The sequence below is a fragment of the Bos mutus genome, chromosome 1 (genome assembly GCF_027580195.1).
Source record: "Bos mutus isolate GX-2022 chromosome 1, NWIPB_WYAK_1.1, whole genome shotgun sequence".
In the NCBI taxonomy this organism is placed as follows: Eukaryota; Metazoa; Chordata; class Mammalia; order Artiodactyla; family Bovidae; genus Bos; species Bos mutus.
In genome coordinates this window covers 113,769,848-113,790,283 of record NC_091617.1, presented here as the reverse complement: position 1 = coordinate 113,790,283, position 20,436 = coordinate 113,769,848, and positions in this window count along the sequence as shown.

Genomic DNA, 20,436 nt, shown 5'->3' with positions numbered 1-20,436 from the left:
TTTAACTCCTTAATTGGCTGTCTACTCCTTATTGGAAGTCTACTGTCTAGACTTCACCACTCAGAAATCCTCACTTATTAACATCAGCTTTGGTAAAGTTTTGTGGCTGTGTACATATGTTTGTGCATTTTGTTTAGTGCATAGATAAAAATTATACAGATAATTATCTTTCTGATTTAGGAAGAATTTGCCATAAAGCTCTGGGCACCCTGCGATTTTCAAAAACACTTCGGGATTGCAGTCAGAGAACCTTATCTCTCCACAAGTAAATATACTGTGTTTAATTTCTCTCTTTGATGAACTGGAAAGTTTATATTTTCTTTTCAGGAGGTTTAAAATTTTGCCCCAAATATGGTCCCAGTTTCTGTTTCTAAATGTAAAAATCATGTCCTAAATTCAAAGTAGATCTGTTGTGGTTTAGAAGTCTGATGGATGGGCCATTTAAGACAACATATGTCACTAGAAATTCATGTAAATATTAATACTGTGCTTACTTGCTTTAACCCTGCAAGGTTATGTGGCTTTGGGGTAGACCATGGGGACTAACATCCCCAGCCAGCCTGGTTTCTAGGACTGATGATCCAAATGACAGCTGTGGATGGAGTCAGGCCCCTGGGCTGAGCAGCTGACAGCAGTGAAGTCCCTTAGAGATGGACATGGGTAAGGAGGGGTGGGGGTGGGGAGGTGGGAGGCATGTGGAGCAGTCAGTACTTCACTGAGAGGGAAAATGCCTTTCCTGCTTGCCGGATGAGGGGAGATCACCTGTGTGAAGGTGGAGACCCCTTAATGATAGATTGAAACAGGAGTTTTTTGGGAATGATCCCACCCGGTCACCGCCTGAGAGTAAAATTTTCATGGTTAGAGGTGGAACTTGCAAAAACTCAGGCTTCTCACTCCTATTAACATATTCTTCCCACCTCCCAGGGCTCTCCAAACTGTGGATCTTGACCCAGTGATGGGTCAAAAATGAGTATAGTGGGTTATGATAGGTACTCTTTCACCTAATAGATCTATAGGAAGTGAGTAAGGCTTTGTGATTTCAATTTCAGACACACACACGCACATGCTCACATATGCAACATGTACTTGTATCCCAGGTCACACTGGACATTTAATTTCTTACCGAGGACCTGGTCAAAAAAGTTAAAAAATGACACTACTCTACAAAAAAAGGTGGCATGGAGTTATGGAATAGGGCATGAGAGATTGTTTTTCAAAACTCATTTTAAATCAACACAAAGAATCTTAGTTATTCATTTTGTTACATGCATTCTCTTTTGTAAAATGTTGTTTTCTTCTCTAGATTTCATTTGAAATTCCCAAAGAGAAGACTAAAGCAGAATTTAGCCTACATCTAGACATGGTTATTTGCAGTTAAAGATAGTATAATTGAAACTCTGTAAACTTTGACAGCTTAACTCTTAATACTATTCCCTCGGTGTTGAGCAGTTAACAACAAAATAGCAAATGTCCACTGTGTGTAAGAGCATTGGCTTTGCAGTCAAAATACCTTAGGTTTGAAGCTACCTCTGCCATTTACTACTTCTGTATCTTGGGCAAGTTACTTCAACTGTCTTGGTTGAGTTTTTGTCAACTATAAAATGTCTGTAATAATTTGTATCTCCTAAGATATTTAGGAGAATTAAGTGAAATAAAATATGCAAAGCCTACAATACACACTTAATAAATTGTAGGTCTATAATACTTGAGGCTGCTAAGGTTTTGCCACTCTGCATGTTATTTTGTTGTTATTATTATGTTTTTATTAATAGATATATTAAAATTTCTGTTTTATTTCATGCCATGGAGGCTTTGTGATTCTAGAAATTTACATCATGAGTTTGAGGGTAGGTCTCTTAGAAATTCTTGCTGTGGGATTGAGTGCATTTAAAATTGCTCTTTTCAAAGAAATACAAATACCATATAATATCTCTTATATGTGAAATCTAAGACAAATGACACAAATGAACTTTTTTTTTATTTTATTTTTAAACTTTACAATATTGTATTAGTTTTGCCAAATATCGAAATGGATCCGTCACAGGTATACATGTGTTCCCCATCCTGAACCCTCCTCCCTCCTCCCTCCCCTTACCATCCCTCTGGGTCTTCCCAGTGCACCAGCCCCAAGCATCCAGTATTGTGCATCGAACCTGGACTGGCACTTTTTTTACAAAACAGAAATAGACTCACAGACAGGGAAAACACACTTATGGTTACCAAAGAGGAAAAGGGGAGAAGGGAGAAACCGGGAGTTTGGGATTAATGGATATGCATTATTATATATAAAATAGATAACAAGGACTGCCTTTATAGCATAGGAACTATATTCAATGTCTTCAGTCGCTCAGTCATGTCCGACTCTTTGCGACCCCATGGACTGCAACATGCCAGGCCTCCCTGTCCATTACCAACTCCCGGAGTTTACCCAAACTCATGTCCGTTGAGTCAGTGATGCCATCCAACCATTTCATCCTCTGTCTTCCCCTTCTCTTCCTGCCCTCAATCTTTCCCAGCATCAGAGTCTTTTCCAATGAGTCAGCTCTTCGCATCAGGTGGCCAAAGTATTGGAGTTTCAGCTTCAACATCAGTCCTTCCAATGAACACCCAGGACTGATCTCCATTAGGATTGACTGGTTGGATCTCCTTGCTGTCCAAGGGACTCTCACAAGCCTTCTCCAACACCACAGTTCGAAAGCATCAATTCTTAGGCACTCAGCTTTCTTTATAGTCCAACTCTCACATCCATACATGACTACTGGAAAAACCGTAGCCTTAACTAGACAGACCTTTGATGGCAAAGTAATGTCTCTGCTTTTGAATATGCTATCTAGGTTGGTCATAACTTTCCTTCCAAGGAGTAAGCATCAATGTCTTGTAATAACCTATAATAGAAAAGAATCTGAAAAATTATATAATATAATATACAAATATATATATATACAAATATATACAAATAAATATATACAAATATAATATATATATAATATATATGTATATAATTGCTCTTTTGGACATTCTGTTGAATATCGAAGTTCAAATAATAAGCAAGTATTCAACTTTTTGATGCTTTGTACCATGTTAGCCACTGTGTAGGACGAAGATGTATAAAGCCGAGTACGTACAGCTAAAAATATATCTACAAAAATGGTCTGCTGACCTCCTTAAAGTGCTTCACCTTCAAGTTCATAGTCTATTTTCAGTCACCACAGTCCAGAGCCTGGTCTTCAGTTTTGCAGATCTAGAAACTTGATCTCAACAGTTCACCTAGAGTTCACCAACTATGGGGCACTGACTCACACCAAGCAAACTGACAAGAGAATCATTTACCAACTAGAATGTCATGTTATGAGTATACAGCGGCTATATCCCATTCACAATAACAGACATCTGCCTTGTTGTTTAATCTAATTATGTATCAGAAAGTTGCCTGCTGAGCTTAAAATAAGAACAAAGAGAGGCATTCTTGAAAGGCATTTTCAATAAGATAGAAGAGCTAAAAGAATTGCTTCTCCCTAGAGCTACTGGTCATGATGATCAGCATCCATTCTGTACTTTGAACAAATTCCACCTACTGGTGAATTTAGCTTAGCAGCACATAGACTGAAAATTTCCCATTTGCTTATTTTCTTCCAAGATCAGTCACCACCATTATTATTGCATTGGCCAAAGTGTTCATTCGAATTTTTCCATAACATCTAATGCATGTGTGCATTCTCAGTCATGTTCGATTCTTCAAAGAATTCTTTGGTTCTTTCAACCCCCTGGACTGTAGCCCACCAGGCTGCTCTGTCCATGGGATTTTTCCAAGCAAGAATACTGGAGTGGGTTGCCCCTCCTCCAGGGGATCTTCCTGACCTAGGGATTGAACCCATGTCTCCTGAGCTTCCTGCATTGGCAAGCAGATTCTTTACCACTGAGCCACTGGAGAAGCCCATAATATCTTATGGAAAACTCCAAACTTTTGGCCAATCCATACTTTGACCAACGCATATTTCTTTACTTGCGAATTATGTTTAGTAATATCTTCCAATGGTGGTGTAGGAAGAGAGGTGTGGTAAAGATTTCAACGTTTCCTAAGTTGGAGAGACTTAAAAGACATCTAGTTGTAAAGGTACAATATGTCATTACAAAGACCATTCTAGTGTTGTAGCAAGAGATAGAGGTTTGGGAACTGTCCATGTGCAAATGATAGCTGTAACCAAGGAAGGAGATGTAATCACTAGGGGAGCATGTGTCATCAGAGAACAAAAAAGGGCCAGCAAAGGAGGAGTGGGAGTGAGCTGACCCATAAGCAACACCAGTACAATAGAGAAGCATAATGAGCGGGAAGAATTGGAGTCAGAAAATCCCTGACAGACTCCTGAAGAAATCAGACTCAGAAGAGGGTTTCAGGAAGGAGGTAAATCACTGTGTCCCTTGTTACAGCAAGGGCCATATACAGTCTGTTGGATTTAGAGATTAGAAGCATTGGTATTTAATTGAGAGTATTGGAAAGCAGAGACATTACTTTGTCAACAAAGGTCCATCTAGTCAAGGCTACGGTTTTTCCTGTGGTCATGTATGGATGTGAGAGTTGGACTGTGAAGAAAGCTGAGCACCAAAGAATTGATGCTTTTGAAGTGTGGTGTTGGAGAAGACTCTTGAGAGTCCCTTGGACTGCAAGGAGATCCAACCAGTCCATTCTAAAGGAGATCAGCCCTGGGTGTTCTTTGGAAGGAATGATGCTAAAGCTGAAACTCCAGTACTTTGGCCACCTCATGAGAAGAGTTGACTCATTGGAAAAGACTGATGCTGGGAGGGATTTGGGGCAGGAGGAGAAGGGGATGACAGAGGATGAGATGGCTGGATGGCATCACTAACTCAATGGACGTGAATTTGAGTGAACTCTAGGAGATGGTGATGGACAGGGAGGCCTGGTGTGCTGTGATTCATGGGGTCGCAAAGAGTCGGACATGACTGAGCGAATGAACTGAACTGAAATTAAACTGTAAAATAGCTATGATGACTAATCACCCAAGAAGTGATTTGGTGATGCCATTGAGGAAAAAAGGTTAGTAGTCTGAGCAGAAATCAGGGATTAGAGATAGAAAAGGTATAGAGACTGCTTGATAATGCTGAGAAAACAAGAGTAGATGAGTAGATGAAGGACATCAACAGGAAAAAGGGAAGGAATGGCTGTGGTTATTGGAGTTGAATGGCAGTAAAAGCCATCCCAGTAGAGGAGAGCCAGAATTGTGAGGCCAGGACATTGGATAGGTCACTGAGTGACAAGAAGACTGGGAGTTGTGGAGGAAACTGCTTAGAAAATTGGTGGAGAAAAAAAAACACTGAGAAATGGGATGGCTAGCAAAAATTAGTTGGCGTTAAAGAACCCGTCTGCCAATGCTGGAGATGCAGGTTTGATCCCTGAGTCAGGAAGATTCCCTGGAGAAGGAAATGACAACCCACTCCAGTATTCTTGCCTAGCAAATGCCCTGGACAGAGGAGCCTGGCGAGCTACAGTTCATGGAGTTGCAAAGGAGTCAGAGAGGACTTAGCAATTAAACAACAACAGTTCTCCAAAGAGAGACTTATATGGCAGTGAGAAAATAATGTTAAGAAGCAGTGAGGATCTGGGAGAGTGTCTATCCCTTTTCTGACAAGTTAGGATAGTGAGGTATAAGAAATGGCTTCTACTGGGAAAAAAGTGAGCAAAATATTTTACTGGGAAGTTGTCAACAACTTTTGGTAAAAGAAGGTTTGAGGATACAGAAGTTTCCTTTGGAAAGAATTGTCTCCAAAAAGGACGAAAGGGTAGGAAGCATGGTCAAGAGAGGACAGAAGTGGGAGAAGAGGGGAATTAAATGGATGGAGAAGAAAAATTTTGTGACAAACTTGTATCCAGGAGGTCATGCTAGATTGTGAGGATAAAAAAGGCAAATTGTAGAAAGATCCCATGGTAGAAATAACTGATACCTCAAGAACTTTAGCAGTAAGTTTCCCCATAGCCTAGACAGATCATACTTGGATGGAATCAGGGAAGAGGGAAATAGATTGGCTTTGTGTCATAGTCTTAAAACATGGCTACAAATTCCTTGGCATTTTTTCCATTAAGAATTGGGGTCTATGGTCCCTCCCCTTGAATCTGAGAGCATCTGTGATTGTTTTGATGAACAGAATATGGTAGAAGTAATGCACTGTGATTTTTACATCTAGGTCATAAAAAGCTACATAGCTTCTGCTTTGTTGGTTGGAACATTCTCTCTTGGATCCTGAGTTATGGTTTAAGAAGCTGACTACCTTGGGGCCACGTGTTGGAGAGGCCACAGGGAGAGGTCATTGGAAAAGCCTTGAAAAGAAAGGTAGAGGTGTGTGTGTTTGTGAGAGAGAGAGAAAACAAGAGACCAAGAGCCTCTAGCCATTCAAATCATACCAGCCCAGACATAAGACATGAACATGAGGAAGGCTGATTCAAACACTGAGCCATTCTAGTCCCTCCTACTGGTTAGGTCTTTTTAGCTGAGGCCTCTGACATCATGGAGCAAAGATAAGCCATCTTTACTGAGGTATGTGTGAAAATCTGACCCATGAAATCTATTAGGAAAATTGATTGTGATTATTTATGAGTTTGGAGATATTTTATTACACCGCAATATATAACCTGACAAGCCTAAGTTAGACTGCAGTTGGGGTGGTACTGCTGATGCAGTGTTATCTTTCATGGGAATTGCTTTTTTGTTTTTAGGTAGGTGTGGCTCAGGTAGGGGTAGAGGATGGGGAGTGGATCAATTTAGGGATATATAGTGGGTCCTCAGCCAGGGATGATATTCAATTATATGCACATATACAGAGAACTTGGAGAAGGCAATGGAACCCCACTCCATTACTCTTGCCTGGAAAATCCCATGGACGGAGGAGCTTGGTAGGCTGCAGTCCATGGGGTCACTAAGAGTTGGACAGGACTGAGTGACTCCATTTTCTCTTTTCACTTTCCTGCATTGGAGAAGGAAATGGCAACCCACTCCAGTGTTCTTGCCTGGAGAATCCCAGGGATGGGGGAGCCTGGTGGGCTGCCATCTAAGGGGTCACACAGAGTCGGACATGACTGAAGTGACTTAGCATAGCATAGCATACAGAGAACTGGATGGTTGACCAGATGCCCATTCAGATTGTTTAAAGTTAGTGCTTCAGTTCAGTTCAGTTCAGTTGCTCAGTTGTGTCCGACTCTTTGCGGGAGATCAGCCCTGGGATTTCTTTGGAAGGAATGATGCTAAAGCTGAAACTCCAGTACTTTAGCCACCTCATGCGAAGAGTTGACTCATTGGAAAAGACTCATTGGAAAAGTTAGTGCTTAATCATGCATAAATATTTCTGTTATTATAATCCGTCCTTCCCAAACAGTACCAGGCATTTAGAAGGCACTTACATTGGTACCAAAAAAAAAAAAAAAAAATCTTATATGGAGAATAGTTAAGAGGTAAATTGTATCAAGAAGATGTGAGTACAAAAGAATTTCACAAAGAAGAGAATTTCAGTTTCACTAGAGTAGACTGAGAAAGTGTATTCATGGAGGTAATCATTATAAAGTTGGATTTAAAGGTAGAATGGAATTTAATATTCTGGATGAAAAAGGGAAAGTATGCCAGGCTTTCTGTGTATTTGGGTATAATGGAAAAATGAACAAAGGCAGTAGATTAGAAAGAGGATGGACTTAGGTGGTAGAAAGGGAGACAACAGATTCACTGTGGTTCAGGCGATGAGAAAAAATAAGGTTAAGTAGGAAGAATAAAAGCACCCTGTGAAGGAATAAGCAAAGAGGTTTGTGTTCATTATGGAAAGCAACAGAAAGTCATGACTAGTTTTAAGTCAAAGGAATGACACAGGGGATTCTGCAAGGGGAAATAGAGACACTGTTGCTCTAAGCAAGACATTCAGACAGTGGTGGTGTGGTAAATAAAGGAGGCGGAAACACAAACTGTTTCATATGAAGAAATAATGGTATGTGGATAAAATGGAGAAGAGAAAAGTCAAAAATCCCTGAGGTTCCACCTGGAGAACCAGGAATAATGGCAGTGATTTTGATGGAAGTAGGATGTTGGAAAGTAAAGCAGAAGAGTACTTTAAAAACCATGAAAATAGAGTGTAAGACTTGAAGTCCCCTGTATAAGAAATATCACTCCATTTATTTTTCAATTCTACAACTTTGTTTTTATGGGTCCCTCTTCTGCTAGTCTGGCAGAAATTCAGTTCCTCTGCCCTTCTCCTTGAAGTGTTAGTCGCTCAGTCATGTCCAACTCTTTGCGACCCTCTGGACTGAAGCCCGCCAGGCTCCTCTGTCCATGGAATTTTCCAGGGAAGGATACTAGAGTGGATTACCATTCCCTCCTACGGGGGATCTTCCTGACTCTGGAATTGAACCTCATCTCCTGCATTGGCAGGCGAGTTCTTTACCACTGAGCTACCTGGGAAGCCCCATTTACAAAACAGAGCAGAAAGAGACACACATTTAGAATTACCAAAGGGGAAGGGGCTGAGGAATAAATTAGAAATTTGAGATTAAAGTATACATACTACTATAGGTAAAATATAATCAACAACGACCTGCTGAATAGCCTAGTAATAACCTATAATGGAAAGAATGTAAAACAATAATATATGTGTGTGTGTATAACTGAATCACTTTGCTGTCCACCTGAAGCTAACACAACATTGTAAATCAGCCATATTTCAATGTAAAAATATACTTTTCCCCCTTTCCAGTTTTCTAAATTGTTTGGTGATTGAAGCAATATTATAATACTATTTGATTTGGCTCTAAATATATGCAGAGAAAATATTTAAGATAATTATAAATGAGGGACAGTAAAGAGACATAAGCACTTCCCTGGTGCTCAGATGGTAAAGAATCCACCTGTAATGCATGAGACTCAGGTTTGGGGACCTTGCCCAGGTCAGGAAGATCCCCTGGAGAAGGGAATGGCTACCCACACCAGTATTCTTGCCTGGAGAATTCCATGAACAGAGGAGCCTGGCAGGCTACAGTCTATGAGTTTGCAGAGTACGACACAACTGAGTGACTAAGCACACACACACACACACACACAGACATAAAGAGGAGTTAAGCTTTCTTCACTTAACTTGAACTGGTAAAATGTCAACAGTAAATAGGAAAAGTTATATGCATATAATAGCTAAAGCTACAAATAAAAAGTAGTTATACAAAGCGATACACTTGAAAACAATATAGATAAAATGGAATTCTAAAAATTTTCAAAAAACCCATGGAAAGGCAAAGAAAAGAAAACAGAAACAACAACAACAATAACAAAAAAAAAAAAAACAAGAAATGGCAAACAAAAAATGATGTAAACACTTAACATATCAATGAATGTGAATGGGTCTAAATATAGCAAGTAAAATGCAGATTGACTGACTAGATTTAAAAACATGACTTTATTCTTTCTATAAGAAACTAACTCCAAACATAGCAGAATAGCAGATTGAAAGTAAAAGAGTGAAGTTATATAAACATTAAAGAAACATAGGACTAGCTATATTGCTGCTGCTGCCGCTAAGTCACCTCAGTTGTGTCCGACTCTGTGCCACCCCATAGACGGCAGCTCACCAGGCTCCTCTGTCCCTGGGATTCTCCAGGCAAGAACACTGGAGTGAGTTGCCATTTCCTTCTCCACTAGCTATATTAATTAAGGATAAATTATGCTTCAAGGAAAACAAAATTAGCAGGAACTGCAAGAGGTGTTTTATAATGATAAAAGGATCAGTTCACTAAGAAGACATAGCAATCTTTAAAATATACATATATATGTGTGTATATATATATATATATTTGTATCATATGCACCAAAAAAGATGCAAAATGTGTGAAGCAAAAACTGATAGAACTGGAAGGAGAAATAGACAAATACAAAAATATGGTTGGAGACTTCAACATTCCTCTTCCAACAAGTAATAAAACTGCTAGACCAAATATCAGCAAGGATATAGAACTCAACAATGTGATCAACAAGAGGACTCAGCTGATATTTATAAAACACTCCACACAACAATAGCAGAAAATACACTGTTTGGAAGCACTCATATCCTGAGCCACAGAACAAATCTCAAAAAATTTAAAGGAATTGACATTATATAAAATGTGTTTTCTGACCACAATGGACACAAACTAGAAATATAGAAAGATAACAGATCCAAGCACTTAGAAACTACAGAATACTATATATTTTTATATATAATACTATATACTTCAGTTCATTTCAGTTGCTCAGTCATGTCCGACTCTTTGTGACCCCATGAATTGCAGCACACCAGGCCTCCCTGTCCATCACCAACTCCCAGGGTTCACTCAAACTCATGCCCATTGAGTCCGTGATGCCATCCAGCCATCTCATCCTCTGTCGTCCCCTTCTCCTCCTGCCCCCAATCTCTCTCAGCATCACAGTCTTTTCCAATGAGTCAACTCTTCGCATGAGGTGGCCAAAGTACTGGAGTTTCAGCTTTAGCATCATTCCTTCCAAAGAACACCCAGGGCTGATCTCCTTTAGAATGGACTGGTTGGATCTGCTTTGCAGTCCAAGGGACTCTCAAGAGTCTTCTTCAACACCACGGTTCAAAAGCATCATTTCTTTGGCGCTCAGCTTTCTTCACAGTCCAACTCTCACATCCATACATGAACTACATATATAGTCCACAAAAATCCCATAGATTAAGACGAAATCTCACTGGGACGACCCAGAGGGATGGTATGGGGAGGGAGGAGGGTTCAGGATGGGGAACACATGTATACCTGTGGTGGATTCATTTTGATATTTGGCAAAACTAATACAATTATGTAAAGTTTAAATATTAAATAAAATTTAAAAAAAAAGAAGAAATCTCAAGGGAAATTTTTTTAAAAATTGAACTGAATTAAAATATAAAATATCAAAATTTATGGAACACAATAACACATATCTTTAAAAAATCACAGCTAACATCATATTCAATGGTGAAAGGCAATGTTTCCCTCCCAAAGATGGGAAACAAGCAAAACTGGTATGAAAGGAGTAGTCAGTTCAGTTCAGTTGCTCAGTTGTGTCCAACTCATTGTGACCCCATAGACTAGCACATCAGGCTTCCCTCTCCATCACCTAACATGCTCAGACTCATGTTCATTGAGTTGGTGATGCCATCCAACCATCTCATCCTTTGTCATTCCCTTCTTCTCCTGCCTTCAATCCTTCCCAGCATCAGAGTCTTTTCAAATGAGTCAGTTCTTTGCATCAGTTCAGTTCAGTTCAGTCGCTCAGTTGTGTCCAACTCTTGCCTCAGGTAGCCAAAGTATTGGAGTTTCAGCTTCAGCATCAGTCCTTCCAATGAATATTCAAGACTGATTTCCTTTAGGATTGATTGGTTGGATCTCCTTGGTGTCCAAGGAACTCTTAAGAGTTTTCTCCAATACCACACTTCTAAATCACCAATTCTTCAGCACTCAGCTTTCTTTATAGTCCAACTCTCACATCCATACACCACTGGAAAAACCGTAGCCTAGACTAGACGGACCTTTGTTGGCAAAGTAATGTCTCTGCTTTTTAATATGCTATCTAGGTTGGTCATAAATAACTTTTCTTCCAAGGAGCAAGCATCTTTTAATTTCATGGCTGCAGTCACCATCTGCAGTGATTTTGGAGTCCCCAAAATAAAGTCTCTCCATTTCCATTGTTTCCCTATCTATTTTCCATGAAGTGATGGGACCAGATGCCATGATTTTAGTTTTCTGAATGTTGAGTTTTAAGCCAACTTTTCACTTTCCTCTTTCACTTTCATCAAGAGGCTCTTTAGTTCTTTGCTTTCTATCGTAATGGTGGTGTCATCTACATATCTGAGGTTATTGACATTTCTCCCAGCAATCTTGATTCCAGCTTGTGCTTCATCCAGCCTGGCATTTTGCATGATGTACTCTGCATAGACATTAAATAAGAAGGGTGACACTATACAGCCTTGATGTACTCCTTTCCCAGTTTGGAACCAGTCTGTTGTTCCATGTCCGATTCTAACTGTTGCTTCTTGACCTTTATACAGACTTTTCAGGAGGCAAGTTGGGTGGTCTCATATTCCCATATCTTTAATAATTTTCTTTAATAAGTTTGTTGTGATCCACACAATCAAAGGCTTTGGCATAGTCAATAAAGCAGAAGTAGATGTTTTTCTAGAACTTTCGTGCTTTTTTGATGGTCCAATGAAGGTAGTAACAAGAGGGGAATATATAGCACTAAATATTGAATTAGAAAAGGGAAAAAAACCTCAAATCAATAATCTATGCTCCCATGTCAAGAATCTAGAATAAGAAGAGGCAAAAAGAAAAAAAAAAATTGACGTTAGATAAAATTCCTCCAAAAATACAAATTTATCCAATTCACCCCACATGGAATAGATAATTTGAGTCATCTTGAAACTATTAATAAGTGAATTTGTATCTTAACCTTCCTCTGGAAAAAAAGAAATCTCCAGGCTTAGTAGACTTTGTTAGAGAATTCAACCACATGTTTAAAGAAAATTTACACCAATTCTACACAGTTTCCTCCAGAAAACAAAAGAAGGAACACTTACCAATTTATTATATGGGTCTAGTATTACCCTGATAACCAAAGTGAGACAGAGAGTACCAAAAATTAAAGATAAAAATAAAACGTAGAGTAATACCCCTGATGAATATAGTCACAAAAAGTTTTTAACAAAATATTAGCAAATATAATATAAGAATATATAAAAAGAATTTTCATCACCAGATGGGACCAGTGATGCAAGACTGATTTAATATTTAAAAATCCATCGATATAATCATTAGATTAATAGATTAAAGAAGAAAGATCATGACCTCTTGCCTTCCAAGACTTCCACACTCTATGAAGTATGTTTCTTTCTGAATAAATCCACTTCTTACTCCTCTCCACTCCCCCCAAAAAAAAAAAAAAAAAACAGAAAAAGAAGAAGAAAGATCACATGATCATACCATTGATGAAGAAAAAGCAATGGACAAAATATTCATGATAAAAAATTCTCAGAGAAACAGGAAAAGAGAGGAATTTTCTCAGTTTGATACAGAGCATCTTCAAACAAACAAACAAACAAACCCATAACTATACAACTAACATTATATTTGATGGTAAAAGACTGAATGATTTTCTCCAGAAACTAGGAACAACACAGAGTTCTGCCTTTACCACTCTTATTCATCACAGGGCTTGAAGTTCTAGTCAGTGTAATAAGGTGAGAAAAGCAAATACAAAGATATACAGATTGGAAAGGAAGTAATTATTTGCATATGATATGATTGCCTCTGTAGAAAAGCCCTAGGAATCTCCAAAATAAAAGTCCTAAAACTATGTAAGTGAATTTAGCAAGGTCAAGGGTGAGACAAACGTACAAATATCAATTGTATTTCTATGTATTAACAATACACATTTACAATAGCTAAAAAATTAAATTAGGTCTTTCCTGGTAGTCCAGTGGTTGAGAACCTGCCTGACAGTGCAGGGGACATGGGTTCGATCACTCATCCAGGAGAATTCCACATGCCAGTGGGACAACTAAGCCCATGTGCCACAAATACTGAGTCCATGTGCTGTAAGGACTGAAGTCTGTGCCTACAGCCTGTGCTACCCAAAAAGAGAAAAGCCACTGCAATGAGAAGTCTGCACACCACAATGAAAAGCAGCCCCCCAATGAAAGCTGAGCAGCACAGAAAAAAAAAATATTTTTTAAAAAAATGACACACCCCAATAAGTCTGATTTTTAAAAAATGAAATGATAGGAATCCCATTGAATCTGTAGACTGCATTTAGTAGTATAGTCATTTTCACAATATTGATTCTTCCTACCCAGGAACATGAAATATCTCTCCATCTGTTTATGTTGGCTTTGATTTCTTTCATTAGTGTCTTATGATTTTCTGTGTACAATTCTTTTGTCTCCTTAGGTAAGTTTATTCCTAGATATTTAATTCTTTTTGTTACAATGGTGAATGGAATTGATTCTTAATTTCTCTTTCTGATTTTTCATTGTTACTATATAGAAATGCAAGTGATTTCTGTGTATTGATTTTGTATCCTGCAACTTTGCTAATTCAGTGATTAGCTTTAGTAATTTTCTAATAGTATCTTTAGGATTTTCTATGTACAGTATCATGTCATCTGCAAACAGTGAAAGCTTTACTTCTTTTTCAATCTGGATTCCTTTTATTTCTTTTTCTTCTCTCATTGCTGTAGCTAGGACTTCCAGAACTATGCTGAATAATAGTGGTGAAAGTGGACCCTCTTGTCTTGTTCCTGATTGTAGAGGGAATGCTTTCAGTTTTTCACCATTGAGAATATGACCCAGCAATCCCACTCCTAGGCATATACCCTGAGAAAACCAAACTGAAAAAGACACATGTATCCCATTGTTCATTGCAGCACTATTTACAATGGCTAGAACATGGAAGCAACCTAGATGTCCATCCACAGATGAATGGATAAAGAAGTTGTGGTACATATACACAATGGAATATTACTCAGCCATTAAAGGAACACATTTGAGTCAGTTCTAATGAGGTGGATGAACCTAGAACCTATTATACGGAGTGAAGTGAGTCAGAAAAAGATAAATATAGTACTCTAATGCATATATACAGAATCTAGAAAAATTGTACTGAAGAATTTATTTATAGGGCAGCAGTAGAGAAACAGACATAAAGAATAGACTTATGAACATGGAGGAGGAGAGGGTGAGATGTATGGAAAGAGTGACATGGAAACTTACATTCCCATATGTAAAATAGATAGCTAACGGGAATTTGCCATATGGCTCAGGAAACTCAAACAGGGGCTCTCTATCAGTCTAGAGGGGAAGGATGGGGCAGGAGATGAGAGGGAGGTTCAAAAGGAAGGGCATATATGTGTACCTATGGCTGATTCATGTTGAGGTTTGATATAAAACAACAAAATTCTGTAAAGCAATTATCCTTCAATAAAAAATAATAAAAAATGAAATGAAATCTAACAAAACATATACAGGACTTGTATGCTAAAACTATACAATGTTGATGAAAAATACAATAAGCTAAATAAATGAAAATACATACTCCTCTTCAATACTGCTCAAACTGATATATAGATTTAACACAATTTTATTGAAACTCCAGCAAGACATTTTGTAGTTATAGACAAGAGTATCTTAAAATTTATATAGCAAAGCAAAGGATCTAGAATAGCTAAGACAATTATGAGAAAGAAGAATAAAGCAAGAGAAATAAAAACTTCCTGATTTCAAAACTTACGTAGTTAAAGTAATCTGTTTGGTATTGGCAGAGGAATAAACAGATTAATGGACCAAAACAGAGAACCTTGACATAGGTCCAGAGAAAAATATCCAGTTGCTTTTTAGCTAAGATACAAAAACAATTAAATGGAAGAAAAATAGTATTTTCAACAAATAGTGCCAAACCAGTTGGACATCCATGACCAAGATGAAAGAAAGAAGAGAGAAAAAAAGAGGGAGGGATAAAAGAAGAACAAATGAATGAAGGAAAGAAGAAGCCATCCCTGTAAAACTCATTCCTGATAGAAAAATTAACTCAAAATGGAGCATAAACATAAATGCAAAACGTATAACTATGAAACTTAGAAAAGTCACAGGAGAAAATCTTAAAGGTCTAGAAAAAGAGTTCTAGATGACATCAAAAGCATAATCCATGAAGGAAAAAATGATAAATTGGATTTCACCAATCTTAAAATGTTTGCTCTGTAAAAGATCCTGTTAAGAAGATAAAAGACATTCTTGAACAATGTTTGCAAACCTGATATCTGACAAAGAACAGGGAATGGAATATATAAAGAACTCTCAAAATTCAACAGTAAAAACACAAGTGATCCAAGCAGAAAGTGGGCAAAAATATAAGGATATAGAAATTTATGTTGAACATCATCAGCACAAACACAAAATGTATGTTGAACATCATCAGCAGATTAAAACTACAGTGACATATCAGTACATACCTATCAAAATGGCTGAAATAAAAAATAGGGACAAAACCAAATATTAGTAGGGATATGGTGAAACTGGATTGCTCATACATTGATGGTGGAAATGTAAAATGATACAACCACTCTGAGAAATAGTTTGGCAATTTCTTTAAAAAAAACTATACATGCAACTACCATATGACCCAGAAATTGTCCACTGGACATTTTTTCCAGAAAAATGAAAATCTGTATTCACAGTGATAGCTGTACACAAATGTTATACAAATTTTATTCGTAAGAGACAAAAATTGAAAACAACTCAGGTATCTGTCAGTGGGTGATAATTAGTAAAATAAATTGCAGTACAAACTATCTCATGGAATACTACTCAGCAAGAAGAGGGGGAAAAGACTATATAGCCAATGACCTGGGTGAATTGCCAAAAAATAGACTGAGTGAAAAGAAAAACAAACCCTCAAAAGGTCAGATGCTCATCCATTTATATAATCTTGAGATGAGAATATCATAGAATTGGGGAACAGATGACTAGTTGCCAGGGGTTAAAGACAGAGTAGGAGAGGTTGGGAAGTGGATGTAAGTATAGAATGGTAACAACAGGGATTCTTTCAGTGATAGAAATATTACCATTAGGGTAAAATGGGTACATGGGATCTCTGTATTATTTCTTAACAACTGTATGTGAATATTTAATTATCAACTAAAAGTGAATGCTTAAAGCTCAACATTCAGAAAATGAAGATCATGGCATCTGGTCCCACCACTTCATGGGAAATAGATGGGGAAACAGTGGAAACAGTGTCAGACTTTATTTTTCTGGGCTCCAAAATCACTGCAGATGGTGATTGTAGACATGAAATTGAAAGACACTTACTCCTTGAAGGAAAGTTATGACGAACCTAGATAGCATATTCAAAAGCAGAGACATTACTTTGCCAACAAAGGTCCATCTAGTCAAGGCTACGGTTTTTCCTGTGGTCATGTATGGATGTGAGAGTTGGACTGTGAAGAAGGCTGAGCCCCGAAGAATTGATGCTTTTGAAGTGTGGTGTTGGAGAAGACTCTTGAGAGTCCCTTGGACTGCAAGGAGATCCAACCAGTCCATTCTAAAGGAGATCAGCCCTGGGTGTTCTTTGGAAGGAATGATGCTAAAGCTGAAACTGCAGTACTTTGGCCACCTCATGCGAAGAGTTGACTCATTGGAAAAGACTCTGATGCTGGGAGGGATTGAGGGCAGGAGGAGAAGGGGATGACAGAGGATGAGATGGCTGGATGGCATCACTGACTCGATGGACATGAGTTTGAGTGAACTCTGGGAGTTGGTGATGGACAGGGAGGCCTGGTGTGCTGCGATTCATGGGGTCACAAAGAGTCGGACACGACTGAGCGACTGAACTGAACTGATTGAAAAAGAGAATGAAAATAGTCAAATCCAGAAATAGCTCAAACATTCCTCAACAGATGAACAACAAAATGCATTGTGATAGAGCCCTACAATGGAATGCTGCTGCTGCTAAGTCACTTCAGTCGTGTCCGACTCTATGTGACCCCATAGACCGCAGCCCACCAGGCTCCGCCATCCCTGGGATTCTCCAGGCAAGAACTGGAGCGGGTTGCCATTTCTTTCTCCACAATGGAATGCTATTTAGAAACAAAATGGAGCAATCTAGTGATGCATACAATAGGGATGAATCTCAAAAATGCTATGCTAAGGAAAAAGCCAGGCACAATAGATCATTCTATATTATTTACACGAGGTTCTGGAACAGACAAAATGAATTGCCTAGGGAGCCAGAACTGTGGGGCATAGGGGAATGATGGCAAACCTCCATAAAGAAATTTTAGGACTGATGAATGTGGTATTTCATATCATGATTGAGGTAATTGTTATCGGTATCCACCTTTGTCAATACAAAGTTCATGTTAAAGAAAGAGAAATAATGAGTGCAACTGAGAAATTAGAGCTGATACTGTGAGATTTTATTATTATTATTATCAGAAGATATAGCAAGAGAGGAACATATCCAGAAATGTTTTTTCAGAGGGGCAAGGCTCGGAATAGGAAAAGGCTTTTAAGACAGATACTCAAAGATAGATTTGGAAGTGACAAGATCATCATGAGAAAAGCAAGAGAAAGAACGCATTGCTAAGGAGTTGTGTGCAAATAAGGAGTTGAAAGGTAAGATCTAAACAAATATACACATTTCAAGGGCTGGTGAAGAGAGACCTCTCCTTTTCTAACAGCTTGGCCTGTTAATCTTAGGGTGGACTGGGAGGCTGAGGGCTAAAATAGTTGCCCGTGGTTGAGGAAGATGTGGGGAGAGCAGGGCATGCAGCTCCAGAGCAAGGTCTAGCGAGGCTGAAGGTCACAACTGTAGGCACATTATCTGTGGGATGGATTGATTTTAACTCATGGTACCTGTGAGGGTGGGGCTTTCCTGGTGGTTCGGTGGTAAAGAATCCGCCTGCTAATGCAGGACACACGGGTTCAATCCCTAGGTCGGGAAGATCCCCTGAAGAAGGAAATGGCAACCCGCTCCATTATTTTTGCCTGGAGAATTCCATGGACAGAGGAGTCTGGCAGGTTACAGTCCATGGGGGGGTCACAAAGCGACAGACATGGCTTAGTGACTAAACAACAATAACAGTGATGACAGCCAGCCAGGGGTGGACTGGAATGGTGAGGTCAAGCATATGCCAGGAGTGATGGATGAAGAGGTAACCAGAGCGAGGGAGCTAGCCAGGAGTGTGAGTAAGGTCTGAACTGAGAAGTGACACTAGAGGAGATGTCTGGCTCATGAGACACCAACAGACTAGATCAGGAGAGAGTTAGAGAAGGTCAGGAAGAAGAGCAGGTTACAGCAGAATCCATGCTGCCATATTCTGTCACAAAGCTCTGTGGGGACATCTGTGTGGAGACTGAAGCTGTCCCTTTTGAGAGTCTAACACTGACCTCTCCCCAATTTCCCTATCAGTTTTGCATAGGCAGATAGTCTATCCACTTTACTAGGTTGATTTGTGAGGCAATACCTTTCACTTCATGCCTGGGTCTCCAGACCTTGAAATGTCATTACAAGACAGGACTCTGCACCTTCCAAGTGTCTGATGAGCAAAGAAAGACAAGACTTCACATGTATTTCTCTTTCCCAGGTTTCCCTGGCCTCCCTTGGCCAGACTAAGAGGAAGAGGAGTTACAATGTAGAAAATCAGATGTAGAGTTGTACCAGACACCAGTACAAGATGTAAATTGTGAGTACTGAGTGAAGTGAGAGTGAAGGAAATCACGGCATAAGGTCAGGGCAAGTCTTATAATATGAATGCTTAACAAAGTTGGAAGCTAATATTCTATGCTGTTTAACTATTAGACTTAGGACTTTCCTGGTGGTCCAGTGGTTAAGACTCCACACTTCCAATGCAGGGGCCAGGATTCAATCCCCCTCAGGGAATTAGATCCCGCATGCTGCAACTAAAAAAAAAAAAAGATCCTGAGTGCCTCAACTAAGATCCAGTTCAGCCAAAAAAAAAGAGTGAGACTCAACTGGGTTCAAATCCTGGCACAGACAGTTATTTTTTTTTTTTTTCAGACAATTATTAAGCATGAGAAACTGGGCAAGATACTTAACCGTTCTGAGCCTCTGTTTTCTCATCCAAAAATAGGGTGCTGCTGCTGCTGCTAAATCGCTGCAGTCGTGTCCAACTCTGTGCAACCCCATAGACAGCAGCCCACCAGGCTCCTCCATCCATGGGATTTTCCAGGCAAGAGTACTGGAGTGGGTTGCCATTAAAAATAGGGTGAGTGGTGCCTAACTCATTGGGTTGTTGAGGTATGAATGAGGTATGAGATTATTTATTTGAAACTCTATACAACTGCCTGGCACTTAGTAAGTGCTCAGTGAAGAGTGGTCTGAGGCTGGGAACCTAGGAAGTGGAGTTGGGCACAGGATACCTGAGATGGTCAATAGAATTAGCTGCAGGGAGAGGGAAATTTGAGAGACTTGGTGTCGATCTAAAAAGACTCAGCTCAAGAGACCAGGACAGACTATCCAGGGAAGCAAAGAGGGGAAGGAGGAAATACAACACTGAAGAAACCCAGAAGGAAGTAGTGATGTTGCTGCTAAGTTGCTTCAGTCGTGTCCAACTCTGTGCGACCCCATAGACGGCAGCCCACCAGGCTCCCCCATCCCTGCGGTTCTCCAGGCAAGAACACTGGAGTGGGTAGTGATAAGCAAGCGTAAATGAGAAGAAAGACTGAGTGTGGAGGGAGACCAGAGAAATGGGCTTAGCAATAACGAGATGGTTAGAGGGGAGGGGAGATATTTAAGCCAGAGGGAAGAGGGTCAAGAAGTAAATATTAAGAAACATTATCTTCTCAGGGATGGATCAAGAGAACTCTGAAAGGTCAAGTAGCAAAATGTATTGATTCCTAAGTGTGATGTGA